Source organism: Pantherophis guttatus, chromosome 1 (genome assembly GCF_059756535.1).
Source record: "Pantherophis guttatus breed Tessera chromosome 1, ASM5975653v1, whole genome shotgun sequence".
Lineage (NCBI taxonomy): Eukaryota > Metazoa > Chordata > Lepidosauria > Squamata > Colubridae > Pantherophis > Pantherophis guttatus.
Genome location: NC_142063.1, coordinates 11,962,292 through 11,989,652, shown reverse-complemented (window position 1 = coordinate 11,989,652; position 27,361 = coordinate 11,962,292). Strand labels below are relative to the sequence as shown.

The window sequence follows — 27,361 nt, the reverse complement described above, 5'->3', positions numbered from 1 at the left end:
CTGGAGTATTGGCTATTCCTGCCAGCTTAGTGTCATTTGCAAATTTGATGAATTCCCCTTCTATTCCCTCATCTAAATCGTTTATGAAGGTATTGAAGAGCTCTGGCCGTAACACGTAAACTTGTGGTACCCCATTGCTTAGCTCCCTCCATGTAGATGTAGTACCATTAAGGACGACTCATTGAGTATGGTTAGTCAGCCAGTTACGAATCCATCCTGTGCAGGGGTGGGTTCTATTTTTTTTTACTACCGGTTCTGTGGGCGTGGCTTATTTTGTGGGTGTGGCTTGGAGGTCATGTGACTAGGTGGGCATGGCTAGCTGGTCAGAGTCATTTCTGGAAGGTCCTCGCACTTATGACCCGATTTATTTGTTTGCTTTTAACACTGATCAGCTGTAGGACGGCCCTTTGAAGCCCCGCGGCAAGAGTTTAAACAGTTTTTTTCCCTCTAGTCATCAGCTGGGACTCAGGAGGCAGCAATAGATTGGGGGTGGGACCAAATAAAAGCTAAGAATAACGTGGGGGGTGGGAGGGCGGGGGGGAACCGGTTTGGTGATGTCATATCGTCACCGCTACCGGCTCGGCCGAACCGGACCGAACCTGGAGGAACCCACCACTGATCCTGTGGTGATGTTGTCTATTCTACATTTTTCTAGCTTACTAAGAAATAGGTTGTGGCCTACTTTGTCAAATGCCTTACTGAAGTCTAAGTATACTATGTCCACAGCATTTTGCTGGTCTACTAATTTAATCACTTTGTCAAAGAATGAAATAAGATAGGTTGGGCATGATCTGTTTTTAACAAACCTGTGCTGGCTCCTAGTTATAAATTTATTTGCTTCTAGATGTTTGCAGATCTGTTTTTTGACATCCACATCTGCCTCTCCCAGGTCCTTGGGGAGGACTCAATGGATGGATAAAAATGCCAAATCCAGTCAAAACATCTGGCTGACTATGCAACCCACTATATTAAGTCAGATATATAAATCACAATACAGACTCTGTTTTTACTGGGCCATGAAACCAGAGAGGAAGTAGGATGCTATACTGAAGACGCAGATTTGAAATGCAAAAAAAATTGTTTAATTAGGAAGGGTGTAGCACAGCACTACCAAGGAATTAATTTTGAGGCAGACATTAAAAAAAATACACACAGATGTTTGTGGTTACAGAGTACGAGGCCTGCTGATTTCCATTCACAGGAAGAAGCACGTTATGCTTGCGAACAAAACAATGTTGACATTGGGGCGGGGAGCATAGAGCTGTTAGAGGGATCTAAAAGGACATCTATTCAACCCTCTTTCAGCTGGAACATTCTTTCTCCTTATGGAAGGTTGAAGAACGCAGAAATATAAAGGTTAGGCTGATTTGATAGGCTATGTCACTATTTCTTCACCTTTTTGACTTTAAGAATTCGGGGAGTTGAAATCCACACATCTTAAAATCACCAAGATTGAGAAACACTGAGGGGAAATCACTGATTTGATTGGGGTGGGGAAGACAGTCTACCCAAATTAGCTAACCACATTTTATCTAGTGTGTCTAGTAAGTCAGACCCTGTTAGTTTCCAGTTCAGTGTGCTGTGTGAATCTTCCAGATTACATGAATGGAATAAACCAGGATTAAATTCAAAATTAAGAGCCTTGATAGTACAGTGGTTTAAGCACTCTGTTATTAACACAGCTGCCTGCAATTTACTGCTGGTTCGAATCTCTCCAAGGCTCAAGGTTGACTCAGCCTTCCATCCTTTCTAAGGTAGGTAAAATGAGGACCCAGATTGTGGGGGCAATAAACTGACTTTGTATAAAATATACAAAAGTATGAAGGCTATTGCTTAACGCATTGTAAGCCGCCCTGAGTCTCCCAAGAAGGGCGGCATATAAATCAAATTAAATAAATAAATAAAAAATCAGTTCAAAACCAGTTTTTTGCAGACACAACTCTAAGTAGTCAACTTATACTGACAGTGAGGACCAGAATTTCTGTTTCTAATCCAAGCAGTTGTTAGGCGAATCATGCTTACTATTTTTCCCAAGGTTGTTAAGCGAATCACTGCAGTTGTTAAGCGAATCATTTGATCGTTAAGCAAAGGTGCCTTCCCGCGTTGATTTTGTGGAAAACTGGCTGGGAAGGTCCCAAATGGAGATCATGTGACCCCACTTAACAACCGTGTTATTAACTTAACAGCTACAGTGATTCACTTAACAACTGTGGCAAGAAAGGTCATAAAATGGGGCACAACTCATTAAACAACTGTCTTGCTTAGCAACAGAAATGTTGGGCTCAATTGTGGTCATAAGTCAAGGGCTACCTGTAAATGGACCCAGCACTTTGTAAAGAAGAAAAGAGCCAGCAGCAAGGATGTGGGTTGGGAAGAACCAATAGTTGGTCTAGTAACTGATAAGGGAGGGTGGTATTTTGTGCAGGTCAAAAGTCTAACTTTATAACATGCCTAATGCCCCTAAACAAAGATTGCCCCCCTCTCAAGACTTTCTGTATTGCAAAATTCTTTTTAGCAGCTGCAAAGCAACGGGGAAGCAGAGGCGACCGAAAAAGATGCCTTGAAACACTGCAATAGGTTTCTCTCTCTCTTCTCATCAGTGTTCCTTCATCGTCGCCTGGATCCAAGGAAGGTAGTAAGCCTGTTGCATTCATCCTGGCGGGCTCCTCATGAGGGGTACAGATTAGAGATGACACAAGGACAGGTGTTTCTCGTGATGAGAGAGCCTCGAGCTGACTCCAGACCTCTCTTTTATTAAGCAAGGGTATTGGGCGTATCAGAAGGCATGATTACATTCTCATATTACATCTGTGATACAAAGGATTTTCTCCATATCTGGACATAACTTTCACATCCTACCATATTACAGTAAATCACGTGAATTCTAGGAAAGCGATACCTAATGTAAAAACAAAACTTAACTCTGCCATGTTATCATATTTGGCTTCGTTCCCAGCATCCCATCACCTGCCAACCGAGAGGCCCTGTTACCAGAGATCTACCTCAGTTGTCAGGAATGTTCTACAAGGAGATGTCTCTGCTATGCAGGCACAGCCTATGTTATAAACAAAGAGAGAACGAATAGGGCCCTTCAGAGAGTATCCATATGAACCCGCTTTTTCTAGTCAGATTATTTCGGTGCTAAAGTCCATACAAGTGTCCAACCAGCTAAACTGGTCTATACATGTACTATGGCCACCGCATTCCCACATAAGCCACGTGGGTGTATATGGAAGGCGGGATCTGGAAGCCATAGGAGACGATGCCGTGGGCCACCCCATTGCAGAGCAAGGCACTCCCAGAATCCCCCTGAGGACAGGTGGAAAAAGGGTACAGATTAACAGAGTTGGAAGGGACCTTATAGGTCATCTAGTCCAACCCCCCCAGCAATGAATATTGTCAAAGTGAGACAAAGCAAATTAATTTTTAATAGACACTTTCTGACTCATTGTTTCCTCTCTCAAAAGTAGGTGGTCAGATACATGTGGGGGGGAGCTTTGAGGAGTGGGCTTTTAAGTCAAAAGGTGGGAGGAAGCTCCGCCCTTCTTTTTTCATCCTTGGTCCTATACCAGTGTTTCCCAGTCTTGACAACTTGAAGTTGTATGGACTTCAAGTCCCAGAATTCTCCAGCCAGCATTATGGGATTTGAAGTCCACAAATGCTGGCCAGGAAATTCTGGGTATTGAAGTTCACAAAAACTAGCTAGGGATGTCTGGGAGTTGAAGTCCACCCATCTTAAAGTTGCCAAGCTTGAAAACTACTGATCTAGCCTCTTGGCTTTTGTTAAGATATTTAAATTTAGCAGCTGGAGCAGGGAGGTTTGTGTAATGAGTCAGAACACACAGTTAAAGCTGATCGGTTGAAAAGAGCTGGCTCCTTCGTGAGGCAATCTAAGCTGTGATTGGTTGCTGTGGATGTGGAGGGGAGTTTCCCTTTTTTCCCGCCTTTTTCTTCTGTGTGCGTTCTGTGATTTACCTCATGATGTTCCCGCTGTGTTGATTTTCCTCATGATGCTCCAGTTTGCCTGATTATCTTGTTTAGTGTATATATAGATGTAAAATATATTTATATAAAACTACAAGTTCATGTCAGCATCTCTGACTCCATTTGGACACTAGTTGTGCCATTCCCTGACAGCTTTCATTGCCTTGATCACCAAAAAAAAGAAGAAGAAGAAGGAAGACACCCTTTTATCGTCGGAAAAAGGTTAAAAAACAAAGATGGTGGCACTCACATTGCTGACATCGCAGAGGGTGGCCCGACTGCCAGCACACATCATCCCATCAGTAAGTTCTGGATCAAACCAGAGACATTTTCTACGGCCGAGGGCCGTCACGTTGGTCTCAAAGAGCTTCGGTGTGGGAAAATACGTGGCATCTCTCCGGCCCCATCCCACCACAGAGCATCAGGTGTTTTTAGGAATGTCATCCATGGACTTTGGTATAGGGATCATTTGGACGTATTCATTCAGTTGAGCTTCACGGTCCAACTGCCATCGAGAAGAACAGAAGCAAGAAAATATCCGAGCTGAATTTAATCTATCTTTCTCTCCTAGCATAATTATAGATAGTCCTCGACTTATGACTGTAATTCAACCTCTGATCATCAAGCAGGTCACCACATGACGATCCAATTTTATGACATTAGGAAAATTTGTGATCCTTAAGCAATCACCATCATTAAGTGAATGCATTGTCTGTAATAGATGTTTTTCACAGGAAACCAGAAGCAAAATATGTCATTAGTGGCAGTCATGTGACCACAGGATGCTGCAAACAGTCATAAGTGCCAGTTGCTAAGTGCCAAAAATGCAATCGAGTGACCACAGGATGGGGACGGGGGCTGATGGCCATCGTAAATTGGAATCTAGGGCATAAGTACTTTTTTGAGCTGTATCTTAACTTTGAACGGTTGCTAAACAAATTGAGGACGACCTCTATTGTATATCTTTACAGATAGGCTAATTTTTGGCTCCAAAATACATCCCCCAAATTTGGATTTGGTTTATCCACAGATGGGCTTATCCATCATTATATACAGTATCATTCTTAAAAGTACCATTGCACTGGCAGAGAAGCTCAATAGAGGATTAGCTGACCATTGAAATTTTTGTGTTTTTTTCAATACATTCTTTAGTGACCGCCCGAAGTTATGACGACACTGAAAAAAGGGACTTATGACTGGTCTTTACACTTATGAACACGGCAGCTACAAACAAGTGATCGAAATTTGGGCAAATGGCAACCGACATTTGTTGTTGTTGATAGTCGTGAAGTCGTGTCCGACCCATCGCGACCCCATGGACAATGTTCCTCCAGGCCTTCCTGTCCTCCACCATCCTCTGGAGTCCATTTAAGCTCACGCCGACTGCTTCGGTGACTCCATCCAGCCACCTCGTTCTCTGCCGTCCCCTTCTTCTTTTGCCCTCAATCTTTCCCAGCACTAGTCCTTCCTTCTCATTAGGTGGCCAAAGTATTAGTTTCATCTTCAGGATCTGGCCTTCTAAAGAGCAGTCAGGGTCGATTTCCTCTAGGACTGACATTATGCTTCACTTAATAAATACACCACTTAACAATGAATTTTTTGTTCCTGATTATGGTTGTAGGTCGAAGACTATATTTGCAAATCTGAGAAGTAGGTCTTTAATCTTTTGAGTGACTTTGTTCAAAGTATAATTTGTATAAGTTTGGAGGCATGGATTTCTGGGGTTGCCAAATATGGAAAAATGCATATTCCATCTCTTTCATTTCATCGACTGATTCAAATAAAGCTCGACTTACAATCACCATGGGGCCCAACATTTCTGTTGCTAAACAAGACAGTTGTCAAGTGAGTTTTGCCCCATTTTATGACCTTTCTTGCCACAGTTGTTAAGCGAATCATAATTGTGAATCACCGCAGTTGTTAAGTTAGTTACACAGTTGTTAAGTGAATATGGTTTGCCCATTGACTGTGCTTGTAAGAATGTCACAAAAGGTGATCACATGACCCTGGGACACTCTGACCGTCATAAATATGAGTCAGTTGCCAAGTGCCTGAATTTTGGATCATGTGATGCTGCAAAGGCTGTTAGTGACAAGCGGTCATAAGTCACTTTTTTAGTAGTATTGTAACTTCCAAGGGTCCACTAAACGAATGGCTGTAAGTCGAGGACTACCTGTAGGCAAAATGAATGGTGTTCGCATTTGATTTTGGAGTGACCAAGTGTTGCTTTTCTTCATACCTTCAGCAGAAGGATGTCATTGAAAGGAATACCCCCTGCTACGAAATAACCGGGATGTTGGTAATGGCGTAAGAAAGCCACCACAGATTCAGAACCAAAATCACCCCCAATTATGATGTGCCACATTTCAGCGCTTGGAGTGGGACTCTGAGATCTCCCCCACCTCCGTGAAGATCAAAGCCACTTGTCTCAGAGCCCTCCTTACTACGGACACCACTCCGTAGTAGCACTCAGTCATTCAAGCCCTGGACATCTCACGGCTGGACTACTGCCATGCGCTCTACGTGGGGCTACCCTTGAAGAGTATTCAGAAGTTACAGTTGGTCCAGAATTCAACTGCGCGGATAGATCTTGGCCCCAAAGAGTGGCCCATGTAACACCCCTATTGCATGAGCTGCATTGGTTGCCAATCTGCTTGCGGGTCCAAGACCTGCATGGCATGGACCCAGGTTACTTGAGGAAGTGTCTCACCCCTAAAGGATTGGCCTGCCCCAGTCGGTCTGGCAGAAGGGGCCTGTTGTGGACCCCATTGGTCAAGGACTTCCAGCTAATGGGATCCAGGAGAAGGGCCTTTTCTGCAGTGGCTCCTGCCCTCTGGAACATCATGCTTTCCCCAAGTTGAGGTCTGCCCCTCCCTCATTGGCCTTCCGCAAGAGCCCTGAAATCCAGCTCTGCCAATTGGGCGGGGACCCTGATAGGGCAGTGATGGCGAACCTTTTTGGCACAGTGCTGAAAAGGGAGTGTGCGCACAGACACTTGTCAGGGCCGCAACCAGGAAGAGGAGCTGCCCAGGGGGCATAAACACGCCGAATAAGGTACTTCTGGTTTCCGGGGTGCACATGCGCTCCGGCAAGCAAATCTTCCAGTTACTGCCGCGCATGCATATGTGCTGATCAGATGGCCAGCTTACCGGAAAATGGAACACCAGCTCTTCCGGTTTTCGGCACTGCCGCACGCATAAAGGCCAGGTCATCATCATGTGCATATGCACGCCAGAAACCCGGAATGAGAGATGCCGCGCGTTCCAGGTGACATGGCTCCGTATGCCACTTTGGGCACACATGCCATAGGTTCTTCATCATGGCTAAAGGGGCACACCATGTTGGAGGTGGTGGGTGCACTAGGAACAAGATTCCCTACTACCCCATAGTACTCTGATTTTAACTTATCCAGTTAAAATGCTTCAATGTTTGTACTTCCGTGTTTTTAAAGACATTTGGAAGCCACCCGGAGGAGCTCCACAATCAGATAGGTGGTACATACATTCGATCCATCCCTCAATCAATAAAATTAAGGAACTGTTCATCCCAAATGCAAACTCACCCGTTGCAATGGCCTGTTGACAACACCCACTGGGGGGCAATGAGGAACCCCCCCCCCCACATCCAAAACGTCCCCAAATTTTCAAAGCTGCCATGTAAGGTCTGGAGTGAGGCTTCACTTCGCGGCCTCCAACGATCCGGCTGCAAAGGGGTCCTGCAAAGAAATGAAGAGGGATCTACCTCAATATCTCAAGGGCTGCCCCAAAGAAGAGGGAGTCAAGCTATTCCCCAAAGCACCTGAAGGCAGGACAAGAAGCAATGGGTGGAAACTAATCAAGGAGAGAATCAATTTAGAACTAAGGAGAAATTTCCTGACAGTGAGAACAATTAACCAGTGGAACTACTTGCCTCCAGAAGTTGTGAATGCTCCAACACCGGAAGTTTTTAAGAAGAGATTTGAGAACCATTGGTCAGGAAAGTTATACGTAGGGTCTCCTGCCTGAGCAGAGGGTTGGACTACCCTCTGAAGAAACCTCCAAGGTCTCTTCCAACTCTATTATTCTATTATTCTGCTACAGACTTTCCTCCCTACCATTACAGTTTCAGAATAGGTAATACAGTTGGGCTTGCCGGCAAGCTACACATTGTATTCCTTGCAGAAAGCCAGAGGAACCTGAGTGGTGTAGGAGGCTAATGCCTCCTAAGGCAGCATTTAACATCCAGCTGCCTGCAATTACTGTAAGTTCGAATCCCACCAGGCTCAAGGTCGACTCAGCCTTCCATCCTTTCTAAGGTGGGTAAATTGAGGACCCAGTTTGTGGGGGCACTAAGATGACTTTGTATAAATATATACAAAAGTATGAAGGCTATTGCTTAACGCATTGTAAGCCACCCTGAGTCTCCGGAGAAGGGCGGCATATAAATCAAATTAAAAAAAAAAAAAGTTGAAGGATTAGGATTTGCATCAAGAACAACCCAAGGTCTCAATTTAGGGCTGACCCTCTGGACCACAGCTGGAGAAAGGACTTGAGTCACTTCCGTTGTTTCTATCATTAAGTGTCGTACTTTGTGTTTCTTGACGAATGTATCTTTTCTTTTATGTATACTGAGAGCGTATGCACCAAAGACAAATTCCTTGAGTGTCCAATCACACTTGGCCAATAAAAAATTCTATTCTATTCTATTCTATTCTATTCTATTCTATTCTATTCTATTCTATTCTATTCTATTCTATTCTATTCTATTCTACTCTACCCTACCCTACCCTACCCTACCCTACCTTACCCTACCCTACTCTACTCTACCCTACTCTACTCTACTCTATTCCCATTTTAGGGGATTCCATTCACATCCTAGGGAAAACCCAGCTGAAAGTTGGGTATCACCATGAGAAGTTGAGATGTCCATGTATTTATGGAATGGACATTCCCCGGGTTCACAATAGACCGCAGGAGGACTTTCTGATCCGTACAAGCTATCAGTTAGCAGAACAGGCTGCTGTATTAACTGCTGAGTCTTCTTCACTGGCGACCTTCAAACAAAGCTGGAAGGTCATTTGTCAGAGATAGAATAACAGACAGAATTGGAAGGGACCTTGGAGGTCTTCTAGTCCAACCCCCTGCTCAACCAGGTATATATTATTTCAGATAAATGGTTGTCTAGTCTCTTCTTAAAAACCTCCAGCGTTGGAGCATTCACAATTTCTGGAGGCAAGTTGTTCTCAATGTTAGGAAATTTCTCCTTAGTTTTAGGTTGCTTCTCTCCTTGAGTAGTTCCCATCCATTGTTTCTTGTCTTGCCTTTTGGTGTTATGGAAAATAATTTTCTTTGTGGCAGCCCCTCAAATACTAGTCCATCTAGTCCATCTTTTTTTTTAGACTAGCCAAACCTAAATCCTGCAACCGTTCTTCATAAGTTTTAGTCTCCAAGCCTTTAATCATCTTAGTTGCTCTTCTCTGAATTTTTTCCAAAGTCTCAAAATCTTTTTTGTAATGTGAATGCCGTATTCCAGGTGTGGTCTTAGTTTTTTTTTCATACCAAGGAAGGAAAATAACCCAGGAAGTCCTTTTGTCTTTTGGAAAAGCACCTTCAGGAAAATCACGACCTGGATGATGGAGAATCATGTCTAGGGATTCCTGCACTGAGTAGAGGTTGGACCAGAGGACTTCTAAGCGCATTTCTACCCTTTTCTGCCTGCTTTCAGTTTTTCCTGCCTCCTCCTAGCAAGATGGAAACCCCTTTTAAGCTACTTACCAGCACCAGCCAAGGAGGTGGACAGGAGAGCAATCAAAAGGGAATAGAGTCTCCAAGATTCACCCATTTTGGCTCTAGTTGCAGATGTTGCAATGCCAGTAGAGGGAAGATTGGAGGTCTTTGTCCTCTATGCAGGACTGTCTTCTTTATATAAGTGCCTTCGGTTGACTGTTGGAAACTGTGACTATCTGATTCTGTGGGTTATGTATCAGCTACCATTTCAGTTTTGAATAATCAGTGATCAATGTTGCTTCTGGGAAAGATGTAGGCCAGGCCCAAATCTTAGGAAAGGGTAGATTAGTTGGAGGGGAGGAACAGGGTAAGGGGACAAGGATGAGATGGAGAAAGGGAAAGTAAAAGAAGGAAGAGGAGAGGAAGAGGAGGAGGAGGAGGAGAAAAGGAGAAGGAGGAGATGGAGGGAAGGGGGAGAAGGAAAAGATAGAGGGAGGGAATGAGGAGGAGGAGGAGGAGGAGAAGGAAGGAAGGAAACACAAGAAGGAGAAAGAAGGAATGAGGTGGAGGAGTGCAGTGGTGAAATGTAAAATTTGTTACTACCGGTTCTGTGGGTGTGGCTTGGTGGGGGGGGGGTGTAATGTGACTGGGTGGGCATGACCAACTTTTTATTTTTATTTTTATTTTTAAAGCCATTTTTTCTACAACCTCTTCGGCTGAAGAGGTTGTGAAAAAATGCTTTGAAAAGCCTCTGACGATCCCAGCTGAGCTGCGCAATCATCAGAGGCTTTTTTTTTAACTTTTAAAAGCATTTTTTCAGCCGAAGAGGTTGTAGAAAAAATGCTTTTAAAAATAATAAAAAAAGCCTCTGATGATTACGTGGCTCAGCTGGGCATGTGGGGGGGGGGAGCAGGGATTTTTGCTACCGGTTCTCCGAACCACCTGCCGCCATCACTACCGGATTGGGCGACCCAGTCTAAACCAGGAGCATTTCACCCCTGGAGGAGTGGGAGTAGGAGAAAGGAGGAAAAGAAAGAAGGAGAAGAAAGAGTGGGAGGCAATGAAGAGGAGGAGAAAGAAAGAAAGAAAGACAAGAAAGAGAAAAAGGAGGGGAATGAGGAGGAAGAGGATAAGAAGGAGGGGGGGGGAGGAGAGAGTGATTCACTTAACCACTGTGGCAAGAAAGGTCATAAAATGAGGAAAAACTCACTTAACTAATGTCTTCCTTAGCAACCTTAATTTTTATGCTCACTTGTGGTCATAAATCCAGGACTACCTGCACAGTTAGGCTTGCAAATTACAACTTATATTATTTATAGAGAGGCAGAGTTGAGTGGGGGTGGGGGTGAGTGGGGGTGGAACATGTGAGTGGCAGGCCTCTCATGTCACCCCTAGTCCTTCTTTTCATTAAACTAGACATACCCAGTTCTTGCAACCGTTCTTCATACGTTTTAGCCTCCAATATCCCCTAATCCTCTTTGTTGCTCTTCTCTGCACTCTTTCTAGAGTCTCCACATCTTTTTTACACCGTGGTGACCAAAACTGAATGCAATACCCCAAGTGTGGCCTTACCAAGGCATTATTTCAGATAAGTGACTGTCTTGTCTCTTCTTAAAAACCTCCAGTGATAGAGTAATCACCATTTCTGGTGGCAAGCTGTTCCACTGGTTAATTGTCCTCACCGTTAGGGAAGTTTCTCATTAATTCTAGGTTGCTTCTCTCTTTGATTACTTATAGGCACCTTGGGTGCAACGCAATCCCAAAAGATCTGGAGCACCACTTCAACCTCATAGGCATGGACAGATTCCCCATCAGTCAATTGCAAAAGGCAGCTTGACTTGGAACAGCTGACATCCTGTGCCAAGAGCTTCGACACCCTCACACGTCCACATCTGCCTATCCCAGTCTCAATAGGTGGACCAAAATTCAAATTCTGCTCTAAACATCTGGTTGACTGTGCAACCGAGCATATTAAGTCAGGTTTACAATACAGATTCTGTTTTTACTGAACCGTGAAACCAGAGGCAAAGCAGGATGCCATACTGAAGACAGGTTTAAATGCAAAAACATTATTTATTTAGGAAGGGCGTGCAGCACATCACTACCGAGGAATTAAATGTTTGTGGTTACACAGTGTAAGAGGTGTGCAGATTTTCAGGCACAGATAGAAAAACGTTATTCTTGCATACAGAATAATGTTGACATTGGGGGAGCGTATAACTGTTGAAAGCACAGATGAAATTCAGCAAGTTCGGACCGGTTCTGGAGAACCGGTAACGGAAATTTTGAGTAGTTTGGAGAACCGGCAAATGCCGTCTCTGGCTGGCCCCCAGAGTGGGGTGGGAATGGAGTTTTTGCAATATCTTTCCCTCAGGAGTGGGGAGGGAATGGGGATTTTGCAGTATCCTTCCCCTGCCATGTCCACCAAGCCACGCCCACAGAACCGGTACTAAAAAAAAATTGAATTCCACCACTGGGATCTAAAAGGTCATCTATTCTTCCCTCTGAACACCGTTTTTACTCCTGGAAGATTGAAGAACTCAGAAAGACAGAGGTCATGTTGATTTGGTAGACTGTGCCAGCGGTTCTTAACCTTGGCAACTTTAAGTGTGGACTTCACCTCCCAAAATTCTCCAGCCAGTCACCGCTGGCTAGGGAATTCTGGGAATTGAAGCCCCCACCTCTTAAAGTCACCTAGTTTGAGAAACATTGAGGTCTACTAACTTGATTGGGGTGGACAAAACAGTCCACCCAAATTTGCTAGCCACACTTTATTTATGTCGTGTGTCTAACAGACCCTGTTAGTTTCTAGTTCAGAGTGCTGTGTGAATCTTCCAAATTTCATGAATGGAATAAACCAGGATTAAATTCAAAACCGGCAATGCAGCTTCTTTCAGGCACAACCAGGGGTGGGTTCTAATTTTTTTTACTACCAGTTCTGTGGGCGTGGCTTATTTTGTGGGTGTGGCTTGGAGGTCATGTGACTAGGTGGGCGTGACTAGCTGGTCAGAGTCATTTCTGGAAGGTCCTTGCACTTACGACTAGTCCTCGCACTTACGACCCGACTCATTTGTTTGCTTTTAACACTGATCAGCTGTAGGACGGCCCTTTGAAGCCCCCCGGCAAGAGTTTAAACAGTTTTTTTCCCTCTAGTCATCAGCTGGGACTCAGGAGGCAGCAATAGATTGGGGGTGGGACCAAATAAAAGGTAAGAATAATGTGGGGGGGTGGGGGTGGGAGGGCGGGGGGGAGAACCGGTTCGGTGATGTCATATCGTCAGCGCTACCGGCTCGGCCGAACCGGACCGAACCGGGAGGAACCCACCACTGGGCACAACTATAAATAATCCCCAACCTACAACCGCAACGGAGACCAGAATTTCTGTTGCTAAGCGAGGCGGTTGTTAAGTGAATGGTGCCTGATTTTACTACCTTTCTGCCGAGGTTGTTAAATGAATCACTGCAGTTGTGTAAGTGAATCAAATGATTGTTAAGAAAATCTGGCTTCCCCCATTGATTTTGCTTGCTGGAAGCTGGCTCCAAATGGAGAACATGTAACTTTGGGATGCTGCAATCATGGTACATTCATGCCAGTTGCCCAGTGCCCGAATTTTAATCATGTGACCATGGGGATGCTGCAACAGTTGTAAGCACGAGTAATATTTATTTTATTTATTTATTTAATTAATTTATATACCGCCCTACTCCCGAAGGACTCAGGGCAGTGAACAGCCAAACAGTAAAAAACATAGATACAAAATTTAAAAACAAAGTAAAATCGAATTAAACAAATTTGGCCCAAACATATTAAAACCCCAATCATTTAAAAACCAATTAAAATATGCATAATTAAAAAGAGGGAAAAGATTAGGCCAGGCCCGCCTGGTGAAATAAAAAGGTCTTAAGAGCGCGGCAGAAGGTGCGCAGATCCGGGATCCTCCGTATCTCCGGGGGGAGCTCGTTCCAGATAGTAGGTGCCTCCACAGAGAAGGCTCTCCCCCTAGGGGCCGCCAGTCAACATTGTTTGGCCAATGGCACCTGGAGGAGCCCCTCTCTATGAGAGCGTACCGGCTGGTGGGAGACTATTGGTGGTAGTAGGCGGTCCTGTAAATAACAAGGTCCTAAGCCATGGAGCGCTCTAAAGGTGGTAACCAAAACCTTGAAGCGCACCTGGAAGACCAGCGGGAGCCAGTGCAGCTCGCGCAGGAGAGGTGTTACCTGGGAGCGCCATGTCGCTCCCGTAACCACCCGCGCGGCCGCACTCTGCGCCAGTTGGAGCCTCCAGGTGCTCCTCAAGGGGAGCCCCATGTAGAGAGTGTTACAATAGTCCAGGCGGGAGGTGACAAGGGCATGAGTGACCGTGCGTAGGGAGTCCCGATCCAGGAAGGGACGCAACTGGCGAATCAGGCGAACCTGATGAAAAATCCTCCCGGTCACGGCCGTCAAATGCTGTTCTAAAGACAGCCGTGAATCCAGGAGGACGCCCAAGTTGCGAACCCTCTCCGTGGGGGCCAACGACTCGCCCCCAAAAGTCAGCGATGGCGCTAACTGACTATATCGGGACGTCGGAAACCACAGCCACTCGGTCTTGGATGGGTTGAACCTGAGCCTATTCCTCCCCATCCAGATCCGCACGGCCTCCAGGCACCGGGACATCACTTCAAGGGCATCGTTGGGGTGGTCCGGGGTGGAGATGTACAGCTGGGTGTCATCATAGTTGTCCATCTCTTTTTTTTCAGAGCCATTGTAATTTTGAACAATTGCTAAATGAATAGTTGTAAGTCAAGGACTATTTGTATTGGCGGAGGAACACCAGACTAATATGAAAATCTTCTAGCATCTGTCAGAGGAATAATTTGGGATTCCAGCTCAAGCGGCTGTTGCACAAGAATGAATAAAAATGAGATCCAGACAGCTGTGAGGAAAGAAGAAATATGTATTCCTAAAAGCAAAATAGTTTGCTTTAAGGGGCAGGCGGCAGAGAAATGGGGTACAGTGGTAGACTCTTAGAGGGGGAGCTTGTCAGGTGTGTGGAAGTGTTTACTGGCTGAGGGGCATGTGTGTGTCAGGGGTGGGTTCTACTTATCTTTACTACCGGTTTACAATGGGGCTGCGTGCGAAGCAAGTGCGCACGCACATTCTTCTGTGCAAGCACAGAAGCGTTTTGATGATGTCAGGGTCAGTGGGCGGAGCCTCCCGCCGGTTTTACTACCGGTTCTATAGAACCGGTGCGAACCGGGGGCAACCCACATCCTGTATGGCTCTCGTGAGTGTGGGTCTGGTGTCATTCGTCATGTAGAACGACATAGAAGAACACAAGAACTCAGTCAGAAAAGAGGAACCAACTTCTTCCCTGGTCCAACACCTTAAAGCCACAGGACATGATATTGACTTTAAAAAGACCAGAACTATTGCCAAAACTGAACACTTTAACAACAGAATAATCAGAGAAGCCATCGAGATAGAAAAACGCCCACACAGCATGAACAAACGAGACAATACCTCCCGCCTACCAGCCATTTGGAAACCCGCCCTTATTGACAAACGAGTCCCTAACACGACGAATGACACCAGACCCACACTCACGAGAGCCACACAGGATGTCACCACCACACATCCATGCAGAAAGCAGACTCAAACCCACACTGATAATGAGCCACGACCAAGGACCAGAAGCCAGACCGCAGCTGCATCATTAGCCACTTTAAACCCCTCCAATCCATACATGAAGCAGACTGACACCCACCATGAAGAGCTCGCACGGCCACAAACACGAAGCCAAACAACAACGCAGCTCACCAGCTCAAATCCCCCTGCAACTCAGACTAAGCTGAGCACAACCAAGCCCCCACCCAAACAGAACACACACCCTTCCAATCAGAGCACAACCAACCCCCCATCCAATCAGAGCACAGCCAAGCCCCTAACCAATCAGAACACACCTCCACCCAATCAGAACACAGCCAACTTCCCACCCAATCAGCTCACACCCCCACTAGCAGTTAAAAGGAAGAGACAGCTGCGATCTCACATTGCTCCTGAAAGCACGAAGCCGAGAACACCAGCCTGAAGATGACGAATGAGACTTCGTCGAAACGTCGCCAAGACACTTCCAATTTTACGTGGGAGAAGACCCGAATAACCAAAGACCTACATACAAACACCCGCGAAAACCTGAGAAAATATATATATATACACACACACACACACACCACCAAGTATCACCCACAGAACCGGTAGTAAAAAAAATTGGATTTCACCACTGTATATACCTATATATATATAAAAGCGAAATATCACTCACGCATCATCACAAAATCTCCAGAACCGTAAAGCCTACAAACTTGAAATTTGGCACGTATGTTCCTTTTGGCTTCTAAGAAAGGATTTTTCGAAATGATCATCAGAACATTAGTATTTCCCATATTATTATTAACACTCTCTGATGCTAAGGAGTTCTATTCCCCTTCCCCACCTGAAAAGAAATCTGTTCCAAATGTAAAACACAAGCAGAGGAGAGGAGTTTCAGTTTCAGTTTTACTTTCACAGCAGCAAGCAGCTTTACTAACAGAACAGTTGAGCTAAGCCACACCCAGGCTCCTTCCTGTCTCCTTGCTCACACAGCAAATACTGTTTCCAAACAGTCCTCTGATGCTAAAGAGTTCTACTCCCCCTCCCCACCTGAAAAGAAATCTGTTCCACGCTCTGATACTAAGGAGTTCTATTCCATCTCCCCACCTGAAAAGAAATCTGTTCCAAATGCAAAACACAAGCAGAGGAGAGGAGTTTCAGTTTTACTTTCACAGCAGCAAGCAGAGAATAGGATAGGGGAGGCTTCTGTGGGGCAAGGCTGAGGGATAGAAGGGGAGAGGAGAGGCCGACCATAACTACTCATTAATTTTCAAGCTGTAAGTGTTGATTTATCAAGCCCGATCACATAGTTTCGTAGCGGAGCACGGGTATTCAGCTAGTATTTGTATATAAAACTTCTCACACATTTCTGAGTAATGTAGACACATAACCCCTGTGGCAAGAAAGGTTGTATAATGGGGCAAGACTCATTTAGCAACTGTCACGCTTGGCAACATAAATTTAGGGTTCCATTGTGGTCCTAAGTCGAGAGTTACCTGTAAAACAGAAAACAGCTGGCGAGCAGAAGAACCAATAGCTGGTCCAATAATTGATAAGGGAAGACTTTATTTTGTGCAGATCAAAAGGCTAACTTTATAACATGCCTAATCAAAGATTGCCCCCCTCTCAAGACTTTCTGTATTGCAAAATTCTTTTTAGCAGCTGCAAAGCACCAGAGAAGCAGAGGCGACCGAAAAAGATGCATTGAAGCACTGCAATAGGTTTCTCTCTCTCTTCTCATCAGTTTTCCTTCATCGTCGCCTGGATCCAAGGAAGGTAGTAAGCCACACGGGTGTATATGGAAGGCGGGGTCTGGAATCCGTAGGAGACGATGCCGTGGGCCACCCCGTTGCAGAGCAAGGCACTCCCAGAATCCCCCTGGGGACAGATTAAAAAAAAGAGGACAATGGATATTGTCAAAGTGAGACAAAGCGAATTCATTTTTAATAGAGGCTGACTTGGGGAGACACTTCCTGTCTCAGCATTTCCTGTTTTAAAGACATAGGATCAGAGGTGGGCTTCAGCAGGTTCTGACTAGTTCTGGAGAACCAGCAGCGGAAATTTTGAGTAGTTAGGAGAACTGGTAAATATCACCTCTGACTGGCCCTGCCCCCATCTATTCGCTGCCTCCCGAGTCCCAGCTGATCAGGAGGAAATGGGGGTTTTGCAGTAACCTTCCCCTGCCACGCCAACCATGCCATGCCATGCCATGCCATGCCCACCAAGCCACGCCCACAGAACTGGTACTAAAAATTTTTGAAACCCACCACTGCATAGGACCGTGATGGCGAACCTATGGCACGTGTGCCACAGATGGCATGTGCGGGCACGCGAGCCGTTGCCCAGCTCAGCTCCACTGTGCATGTGCGCGCGCCTCCCGCTGGCCAGCTGATTTTCGGGTCTCTGGCACAGGGGCGGGGTGCATGCGGGAGATGCACATGCATGCATGGGGGATCGTGCGCAAATGTGTGGGGGCGGGGGGAATGCACGTATGGGCAGGGACGGAGGGAGTTCGGGGGGAGTGTTGCATCCCCCTGCCAAAACAGGCCATGGGGAGTGCAGTGCACCTCCCCGTGGTCCATTTTTGGTCCCAGGAAGCTGCAGGGAAGCCTGCCAGGCCCAAAATAGGTCACAGGGCATTGTATTATGGGTGTGAGCACACACTCGAACGACACCCACCCACCCCTGCGCTCCTCCTGCTCTTGGCATGTGATGGCAAAACGTTTAGCCATCATTGGTGTCAGCACTTCAAGCTGCATTTACTCTAGTGCTGACATAAGAAGGAGAAGCGGAGGCGTCTGGAAAGGGACGTTTGACTTTTCACCTACTTATTTTCCCTGGAGATAATATCCCCTAGGAGATGGGATGGGAGGGGGGAGATTCCTTTGAGTTGGAGCAGTAGATAGGGGTAGAGTGACTTGGAAGATGGCCAATGAGTGCAGGGGAGTGGGGAACAGAAAGGGAGGGTTTTGGGTCTGGAAGTCAGTGTTGGCTACGATGGAATCGGAATTAGAATGTCGTGCTTAATAAATGGGAGTTTTTTTTCATCAAAGACTTTGTTTGAAATGCAATTTATTTGAGACGACCTCGAAACCTGACAACTGGCATAGTACATCTAAAGGTAGTCAGACACACTGGGGGTGGGGCTCTGAGGGGGGGGGGCTTTTTTTTTTTAAAATAATCTTTATTTACATTTCGGTTAAAAAGAAAAGACAACACAACATAAAATGACACACAAAGAACAATACAACAATAAACAAACATACTTCCATATAATACCTTAATAAACAAATATTCGGTACTATAACTCTATATTATATTCCGGAGAAGACAGAACAGCTTATATACCTTAATACATCAATTAGGTCTATCCGACCTCACTTATCCTATATAATATAAGTTCCTCATTAAATAACATTCCTCATCTAATGTGGGTTATAGTTTCCTCTTTTCTTACCATTTATAAAAAATTTCCCAAGCTAAACCTACTTGTGTTTGCTCTCTATCCTTTAATATTTTAGTTAGCATATCTGCTTCCGCACATTCTAAATTTTTTTTTATAATAGCCTCCTCTGTTGGGATATTTTGATTTTTCCAGAGTTGAGCATACGTCTGTCTCACCACTGTAATGATATGTAGTGCCAAATACCATAAGTCCCTTTTTATATTTTCCGGCTTAGAATCGAGCTGGCATAACTCTGGTCGCCAATCAATTTTTAATGTTAAGATCTCATTAAGCCATTTTTTTATTTTCCCGCAAAATATCACTGCTTTGGGACACATCCACCACTGATGGTAATAGGTGCCATGTTCCCATCCGCATTTCCAACAATCCGCCGACTGCCCAGAAAACATTTTAGCTAGTCTATCGGGAGGCAGGTGCCACCTGTATATCATCTTATAGATATTTTCTTTATAGGCCGTGGATACTACTAATTTCATATTATCCCACCAAATCTCTTGCCATTTATCTAAGTGTATTGGATACCCAAAATGAGGGGGGGGGATTTTGAGTCAAAAGATGGGGGGTGGGAACTCTACCCCACTTTTTCCCCATTGGCTTTCATGCCTACAGAGGGACTAGAACAGTGGCGGCTAACCTTTTTGCCATCGTGTGCCAAAAGCAGAGGAGAGCGGGGGGGGGGTGTCGCATGCATGCATGCCCACACCCATAATTCAATGCCCCCCACTCCCCCGCGCATGCGTGTGGCCCCCGCTCCCCCCGCTTTCAGCACACGATGGCATGGTGGGCCCAGTAGGTCCGTTTTTCGCCCTCCCCAGTCTCCAGAGCCTTTCTAGGAGCCTGGGGAGGGCAAAAACGGCCTTCCCCACTCCCCAGAGGACCTCCGGAGGCCGAAAACAGCTTGTTTCCCGACTTCTGGTGGGCCCAGAAGGCCCAAAAATTAGTTGGACGGTGCATGCATGCGTGCCAGAGATGAGCTAGGGCAATGTTCGTTTGCCCACCGATATGGTTCCATGTGCTACCTGTGGCACGTGTGCCATAGGTTCGCCATCACGGGATTAGAATTTACAGTCTACTGCTGATTGACCCAAAGTCATCTCATTGGCTTTCATACCAAAGGTAGGACTAGAACTCACAGTCTTCTGGTGATTGGCCCAAAGTCACCCAGCTGGCTTTCATGACTAAGGCAGGACTAGAACTCACAGTCACCTGGTGATTGGCCCAAAGTCATCCAACCTGCTTTCATGACTAAGGCAGGACTAGAACTCACAGTCTCCTGGTGATTGGCCCAAAGTCACCCAGCTGGCTTTCATGACTAAGGCAGGACTAGAACTCACAGTCTCCTGGTGATTGGCCCAAAGTCATCCAACCTGCTTTCATGACTAAGGCAGGACTAGAACTCACAGTCTCCTGGTGATTGGCCCAAAGTCATCCAACCTGCTTTCATGACTAAGGCAGGACTAGAACTCACAGTCACCTGGTGATTGGCCCAAAGTCATCCCATTGGCTTTCATACCAAAGGCGGGACTAAAACTCACAGTCTCCTGGTGATTGGCCCAAAGTCATCCAACCTGCTTTCATGACTAAGGCAGGACTAGAACTCACAGTCTCCTGGTGATTGGCCCAAAGTCACCCAGCTGGCTTTCATGACTAAGGCAGGACTAGAACTCACAGTCTCCTGGTGATTGGCCCAAAGTCATCCAACCTGCTTTCATGACTAAGGCAGGACTAGAACTCACAGTCACCTGGTGATTGGCCCAAAGTCATCCCATTGGCTTTCATACCAAAGGCGGGACTAAAACTCACAGTCTCCTGGTGATTGGCCCAAAGTCATCCAATCTGCTTTCCTGACTAAGGCAGGACTAGAACTCACAGTCTCCTGGTGATTGGCCCAAAGTCATCCAGCTAAGGCCGGACTAGAAGTCAGTCTCAGAGTTCCTAACCTGGGGCATGAAATGAAACGAAACGAACACTGGAATTGGATAGACACAGGTCCTTGTCCCTGTTAGAAAGATGTTTATTGTTTATTACAGTCCTGGAAACCCATGTCAGAAGATGATGCCCAGCTGGGTTTTTGATAGTTGCGATCCTAAAAAGGAGCGCCATGGATGTGGCGTGAGAGGAGTTCGCAGAGCCAGCAACAGCAGAGGGCTGTGCAACAGCCTTCCAGCCAGCCCGCCGCGTGTGCCTGTTCCCTGGCGTGCGGCGTCTCCGTCACATAGACACGGACTGGTGGTGGGTAACCTCCATAAGGGGGTGGATATCCTGGTGGTGGGTAGCCTGGATATGGGCCAGGCATAGGGGGTGGTGGGAGTGGGGGTTGCGGTATGGGTGGTGTTGGTGGTGGTAGACCTGCCATCTTGTCGCCCCTAAAGCTCCTGGGCCCTGCCTTCTCTGGCCAGCCAGTTGCTGCTTCTCTGCTTCTGGTGGATGAAAACCTTCTTGGGACTGAGAAGTTCCAGGAAGCTGTGATTGTCACCACCCATGGAGAGGGAACAGGGTGGTTAAGGTCATTCTGGAAAAGAGACAAGCAGACCACAAAGTTGTAATGGCTTCTAAGAGGTATCTTCCTTCCATCCATCCATCCATCTATCCCTATCTCTACAGTATCTGTCTGTCTGTCTGTCTGTCTATCATCTATCTATCTATCTATCTATCTATCTATCTATCTATCTATCTATCATCTATCTATCCATCCATCCATCATCTATCTATCTATCTATCTATCTATCTATCTATCATCTATCTATCTATCTATCATCTATCTATCCACCCATCTCTACAATCTATCTACAGTATCTGTATCACAGATACTGTACTCTACAGTCTGTCTATCATCCATCCATCCATCCATCATTCTATCCATCTATCATCTATCCATCTATCTATCCATCCATCCATCCATCCATCCATCTATCTATCTATCCATCTATCCATCTATCCATCTATCCATCTATCCATCTATCCATCTATTATCTATCTATCTATCTATCTATCTATCTATCTATCTATCCATCCATCTCTACAATCTATCTACAGTATCTGTATCACAGATACTGTACTCTACAGTCTGTCTATCATCCATCCATCCATCATTCTATCCATCTATCATCTATCCATCTATCTATCTATCTATCCATCCATCCATCTATCCATCTATCCATTATCTATCTATACATCTATCTATCTATCTATCCATCCATCCATCTATCCATCCATCATCTATCATCTATCTATCTATGTATCTATGTATCTATGTATCTATTTATCTATCCATCCATCCATCCATCTATCCATCCATCATCTATCATCTATCTATCTATCTATCTATCTATCTATCTATCTATCTATGTATCTATGTATCTATGTATCTATTTATCTATCCATCCATCCATCATCCATTCATTATCTATGTATCTATGTATCTATCTATCTATCTATCTATCTATCTATCTATCTATCTATCTATCATCTTCATGAGACAGTTGTTATGTGAGTTTTGCCCCATTTTACAACATTTCTTTCCACAGTTGGTAAGCAAATCACTGTGGTTGCTAATTAAATAACGCAGGTGTTAAGTGAATCTGGCTTGCCCCATTGACTTTTCTGATCAGAAGGTCGCAAAAAGTGATCACATGACCCTAGGACACTGCAAGCGTCATCAATGCACAGCAGTTGCCATGTGGCTGAATTCTGATCCCATCATGACCCTGGGGGGATGCTGCAATGGTTGTAAGTGTGAAAAACTGTCATAAACCACTTTTTTCAGAGCTGTTGTAACTTTAAACAGTCACTAAGCGAAATGGTTGTAAGTTGAGACTACCTGTATTGGTACTCTGAGAATTGTTAGGCAAGGAGCCTTCTTACATCTCTTATTCACAACCAAACTATCTAAGTTTTATTGCCTCTTTCCCCTTCGGATTGCAGCCCCTCCCTCCTGGGAATCCAGACTACATACCACTACAGTAAGAAAGAAAATCAAGGAATTCTAGGCAGTGGTGAGTTTCTACCGGTTTGGCCCAGTTTGGGCAAACCGGTAGCGGGGGTGGGGGTGGCAGGAGGCTCCGCCCACCTGCCCGGATGTCATCACGGACGCTCTGTGCATGCACAGAGTTCTGTGAGCATGCACTCACAGTTCCAAACCGGTAGCGAAGGTAATTGAAACCCACTACTGATTCTAGGCCAGGGGTCAGCAACCTGAAGCTCTGGAGCCGCATGTAGCTCTTTCACCTCTCTGCTGTGGTTCCCTGTCACTCAAAATATGCGTCACAACTGCCAATGTGCGACACCCGCTGGCACACAATTTATTGAGCTTTTCAACCCCCAGTAGGCCAACCAACTATGGATAAATCCAAGAAAAGAAAAGTTTCAGAAGAAAACAGAACATTTAATTCAACTACATATGTTAGTTTTGTGGCCGCTCAAGAAATAGTCAGGCACGGGAAGGGTTTTGTGGCTCCCGGTGTTTTCTTTTCTGTGGGAAATGGGTCCAAATGGCTCTTTTGAGTGTTTAAGGTTGCAGAGCCCTGTTCTAGGCCTTGAGGCTCATGAACCTGAAGTTATAATACACGGGTTCCTAAAAGAAATTATTCAAACTTCTGTAACCTAGCCCTGTTTCCCACCCACCCACCCAACTCCTTCAAGAAATCTGACAAATAAGACTAAGATTCTAGTTCGAAAGTCTCCAAATTTGGCAACTTTAAAGACTTGTGGACTCCCAGAATTCCCCAGCCAGCACCCCTAATCCAGGTTTCTCAGAGGCTCCGGATAAGGTTGGGTGAAATTTCAGCCCCATGGAAAAATAAGACTTATCCAGGTTGATGGTGGTAGATTGTGTGGATTCACATATGCCAGAATCTGATGGTCTGCTTAACCAAGCTAGCATGGCTAGAATAGAATAGAATAGAATAGAATAGAATAGAATAGAATGGAATGGAATGGAATGGAATGGAATGGAATGGAATGGAATGGAATGGAGTGGAGTGGAGTGGAGTGGAGTGGAGTGGAGTAGAACAGAACAGAACAGAACAGAACAGAACAGAACAGAACAGAACATTAGAATGAAGAATAGAATGGAATGGAGTGGAGTGGAGTGGAATGGAATGGAATGGAATCGGTGATGGAATTCAAATTTTTTTATTACCGGTTCTGTGGGCGTGGCTTGGTGGGCGTGGTGTGGCTTGGTGGGCATGGCGTGGCAGGGGAAGGATACTGCAAAATCTCCATTCCCACCCCATTCTAGGGGAAGGATATTGCAAAATCTCCATTCCCACCCCACTCTGGGGCCAGCCGGAGGTGGGTATTCAGATACCTTTTCTGGCAGCTGGCTTCCATGTCTATTTCTTCTCAGCATCGGTGACTGCTTCCCAGCTGGGAAACGAACCCAAGAAATTTCTTCCAACACAACAAACATTGTTTAAGCAGCCCGTCGGATTTTTTTTTTGGCATGTGTGAATCCACACAGCCTACCACCATCAATCCGAGAGAGTCCTATATCTCCATGGGGCTGGAATTTTCCCAACCTCATCTGGACTGCTGAGAAATGTGGATTTGGGATACCCACCGGTCTGTTAATAAGAAAGCTGTGACAATCCAGATGAACCTCTAGCCTTCTCTTGAAAGGTTTCAAGAGAGAGATTCAACTCGCGTTCCCACCACCCTTTTTTTTTTCTAACCTGAATGCCTCGTGATGATTGTTAGTGTTCAGTTTGGACTCTGGACACATTTGGGGAAACCGAGAAGCGTGAAGCAAACAGAAAACGAAGCCATCCACAAAAGAAGCAAAGGATATTCTTACTGGATCATCTTCTTTGATTTCATTCTGACCCTCCTTGGTTATGGGGATAGGGCCATCTGGAGGCCTTCCCTTGCTTTTTATGACATCACCATCACGGATCAGAGGCCTCTCTAGGATTAAAGATAAAGGTAAAGGTTCCCCTTGCACATATGAGCTAGTTGTTCCTGACTCTAGGGGGCGGTGCTCATCTCCGTTTCAAAGCCGAAGAGCCAGCGCTGTCCGAAGACGTCTCCGTGGTCATGTGGCCGGCATGACTAAACACCAAAGGCGCACGGAACGCTGTTCCCTTCCCACCAAAGGTGGTCCCTATTTTTCTACTTGCATTCTTTACGTGCTTTCGAACTGCTAGGTTGGCAGAAGCTGGGACAAGTAACGGGAGCTCATGCCGTTACGCGGCACCAGGGATTCGAACCGCCAAACTGCCGACCTTTCGATCGACAAGCTCAGATTCTTAGCCACTGAGTCACCGTGTCCCCTTTCCTAGGATTAATGTCCCCTTAAAACTGTATTTTTTTTTCAACCTTGGCGGCTTTAAGAGGAGTGGTCTTCAACTCCAGGAAATGCTGGCTGAGGAATTCTGGGAGTTGAAGTCCAGACTTCACAAAGGTTGCCAAGGGCTGACTGAGGAATTCTGGGTGTTGCAGTCCATGCATCTTAAAGCTGTCAAGGTTGAAAAAAAATGGCACTGAACTATTTTGACCTTGTTCGGTCCAGATGGCAATGATCTGCCTTTGTAGAGACTATCATTTGTGGTAATCTGGTTATCATCATTCTTAGGGTTATCGGCATCATACTTCCGCATAGACTGCAGAAGTCAACATCTTCCAGAAGGAAGTTTCTCTGCTTTTGGAGGGCATCTTTACACAGTATTCACTCTGGTGGCACAGCGGTTAGAAAGCAGTATTTGCAGGCTGACTCTGCCCATAGCCTCGGGTTTGATCCTAAGGGAGCTCAGGGTTGTTGTGGCCCCGCCCTCTGAGCCTATCTCATCGGAGGAAGAAAGCTCCGAACATGAGGAAGAGGAGTCAGCCAGGCCTCCCTCTCCAGGCCCCTCCCCTCTGGCACTGTCTCAGGTGCCGGCCGAGGGAGAGGAGATTAGCCAGGAGCCAGGTGTCTCGGATGAGAGCGAAGGAGAGCCGTCATTCCTGGATGCACGCCAACGAAGGCGTGATAAACGGTTGCAGCAGTTAAGGAGGCGTGCTAGGGATTAGAACTGAGTCACTGGACCACACCCCAGAGACTATATAAGAGAGGGTGGTGGCTGGTAAAACTCCGTGACGAACAAAAACGAACTTTGGCTAGTCACTTGAACAACGTCTGAAGCTGCCGAAAGGGATATTGTTTTGCTGGACTATTTGCAATGCGTATGTAATTTTATGTTATCTGTTGCAGTAAAAGCTCTTGGCAGACGGTGATTATATTGCTGCCAAGTTTGAGATAACGACCTGTGTGCGTGCCAAGTACTTTCTTAACCCTCAGCTGGCTGTGTTTGTGTGTGTGTGTGGACGGGGACGGATCAAGGGTTGACTCAGACTTCCATCCTTCCAAAGTCAGTAAAACGAAGACCTGGATCGTTGCAGACAAGAGGCTGACTTTATAAACTGCCCAGAGAGTATTGTAAAGCACTATGGAGCTGTATATAAGTCTAAGTGCTATTGTTATAATGCCTTTGTAAGACCACTGCATCTAGTTTTGGTCACCACAATATTAAAAAGATGTTGAGACTCTGGAAGGAGTGCAGAGAAGAGCAACAGAGATGATTAAGGACAGTGGTGAAATCCAATTTTTTTTTACTACCGGTTTTGTGGGCTTGGCGTGGTCTGGCTTGGTGGGCATGGCTTGGTGGGCATCAGTGGTGGGTTCCTCCCGGTTTGGCCCGGTTTGGCCGAGCTGGTAGCGGTGACGATATGACATCACCGAACCGGTTCTCTTTGTTCGGGAGCTGGGCTCTCCCACCCACCCCCTGCGTTATTCTTACCTTTTATTTGGCCCTGCCCCCAATCTATTCAGTGCCTCCCGAGTCCCAGCTGATCGGCTAGAAGGAAAAAAACTGTTTAAACTCTTGCCGCGGGGCTTCAAAGGGCCGCCCTACAGCTGATCAGTGTTAAAAGGCAGTGTGGTGGTAGACCAGTGCGCTCGAAAAACAAATGGGTAGACCGATGCCTCCAAAAACAAATGGGTAGACCGGTACAGCTCTGCAAGCAGTTAAAAGCCTGGTAGACCAGTACTTCTGCTAAATCCTAAAGAATTGTCACATGACCATCAAGCCACGCCCACAAAATAAGCCATGCCCACAGAACCGGTAGTAAAAATTTTTAGAACCCACCCCTGGTGGGCATGGCAGGGGAAGGATACTGCAAAATCTCCATTCCCACCCCACACTGGGACCAGCCGGAGGTGGCATTTGCCGGTTCTCCGAACTACTCAAAATTTCCACTACCGGTTCTCCAGAACCTGTCAGAACCTGCTGGATTTCACCGCTGATTGGGGGACTGGAGGCTAAAACATATGAAGAACGGTTGCTGGAATTGGGTTATGTCCAGTTTAATGAAAAGAAGGACTAGGGGAGACATGATAGCAGTGTTCCAATATTTGAGGGGCTGCCCCAAAGAAGAGGGAGTCAAGTTATTCTCCAAAGCACCTGAAGGCAGGACAAGAAGCAACGGATGGAAGCTAGTCAAGGAGAGGACCAACCTAGAAATAAGGTGGGGACTATTAATCAGTGGAACTACTTGCCACCAGAAGTTGTGAATGCTCCAACACTGGAAGTTTTTAAGAAGAT

General features: G+C 45.9%; 1 long non-coding RNA gene and 1 pseudogene across 2 annotated transcripts; both read right to left on the bottom strand.

The window, feature by feature from the left end:
* Nucleotides 1-2,802: 2,802 nt before the first annotated feature.
* LOC117668574 (mast cell protease 2-like) lies at nt 2,803-9,804 on the bottom strand (annotated as a pseudogene). Its single transcript, XR_015729205.1, has 5 exons — nt 9,738-9,804; nt 7,537-7,699; nt 6,224-6,340; nt 4,235-4,489; nt 2,803-3,309 (listed from the first exon to the last, which is right to left on the bottom strand). The product of XR_015729205.1 is annotated as a mast cell protease 2-like (transcript).
* Nucleotides 9,805-20,760: 10,956 nt separating this feature from the next.
* LOC148116332 (uncharacterized) lies at nt 20,761-24,862 on the bottom strand. Its single transcript, XR_015728650.1, has 2 exons — nt 24,458-24,862; nt 20,761-21,297 (listed from the first exon to the last, which is right to left on the bottom strand). It is a non-coding gene; the product is annotated as an uncharacterized LOC148116332 (long non-coding RNA).
* Between the last annotated feature and the right edge of the window lie 2,499 nt (nt 24,863-27,361).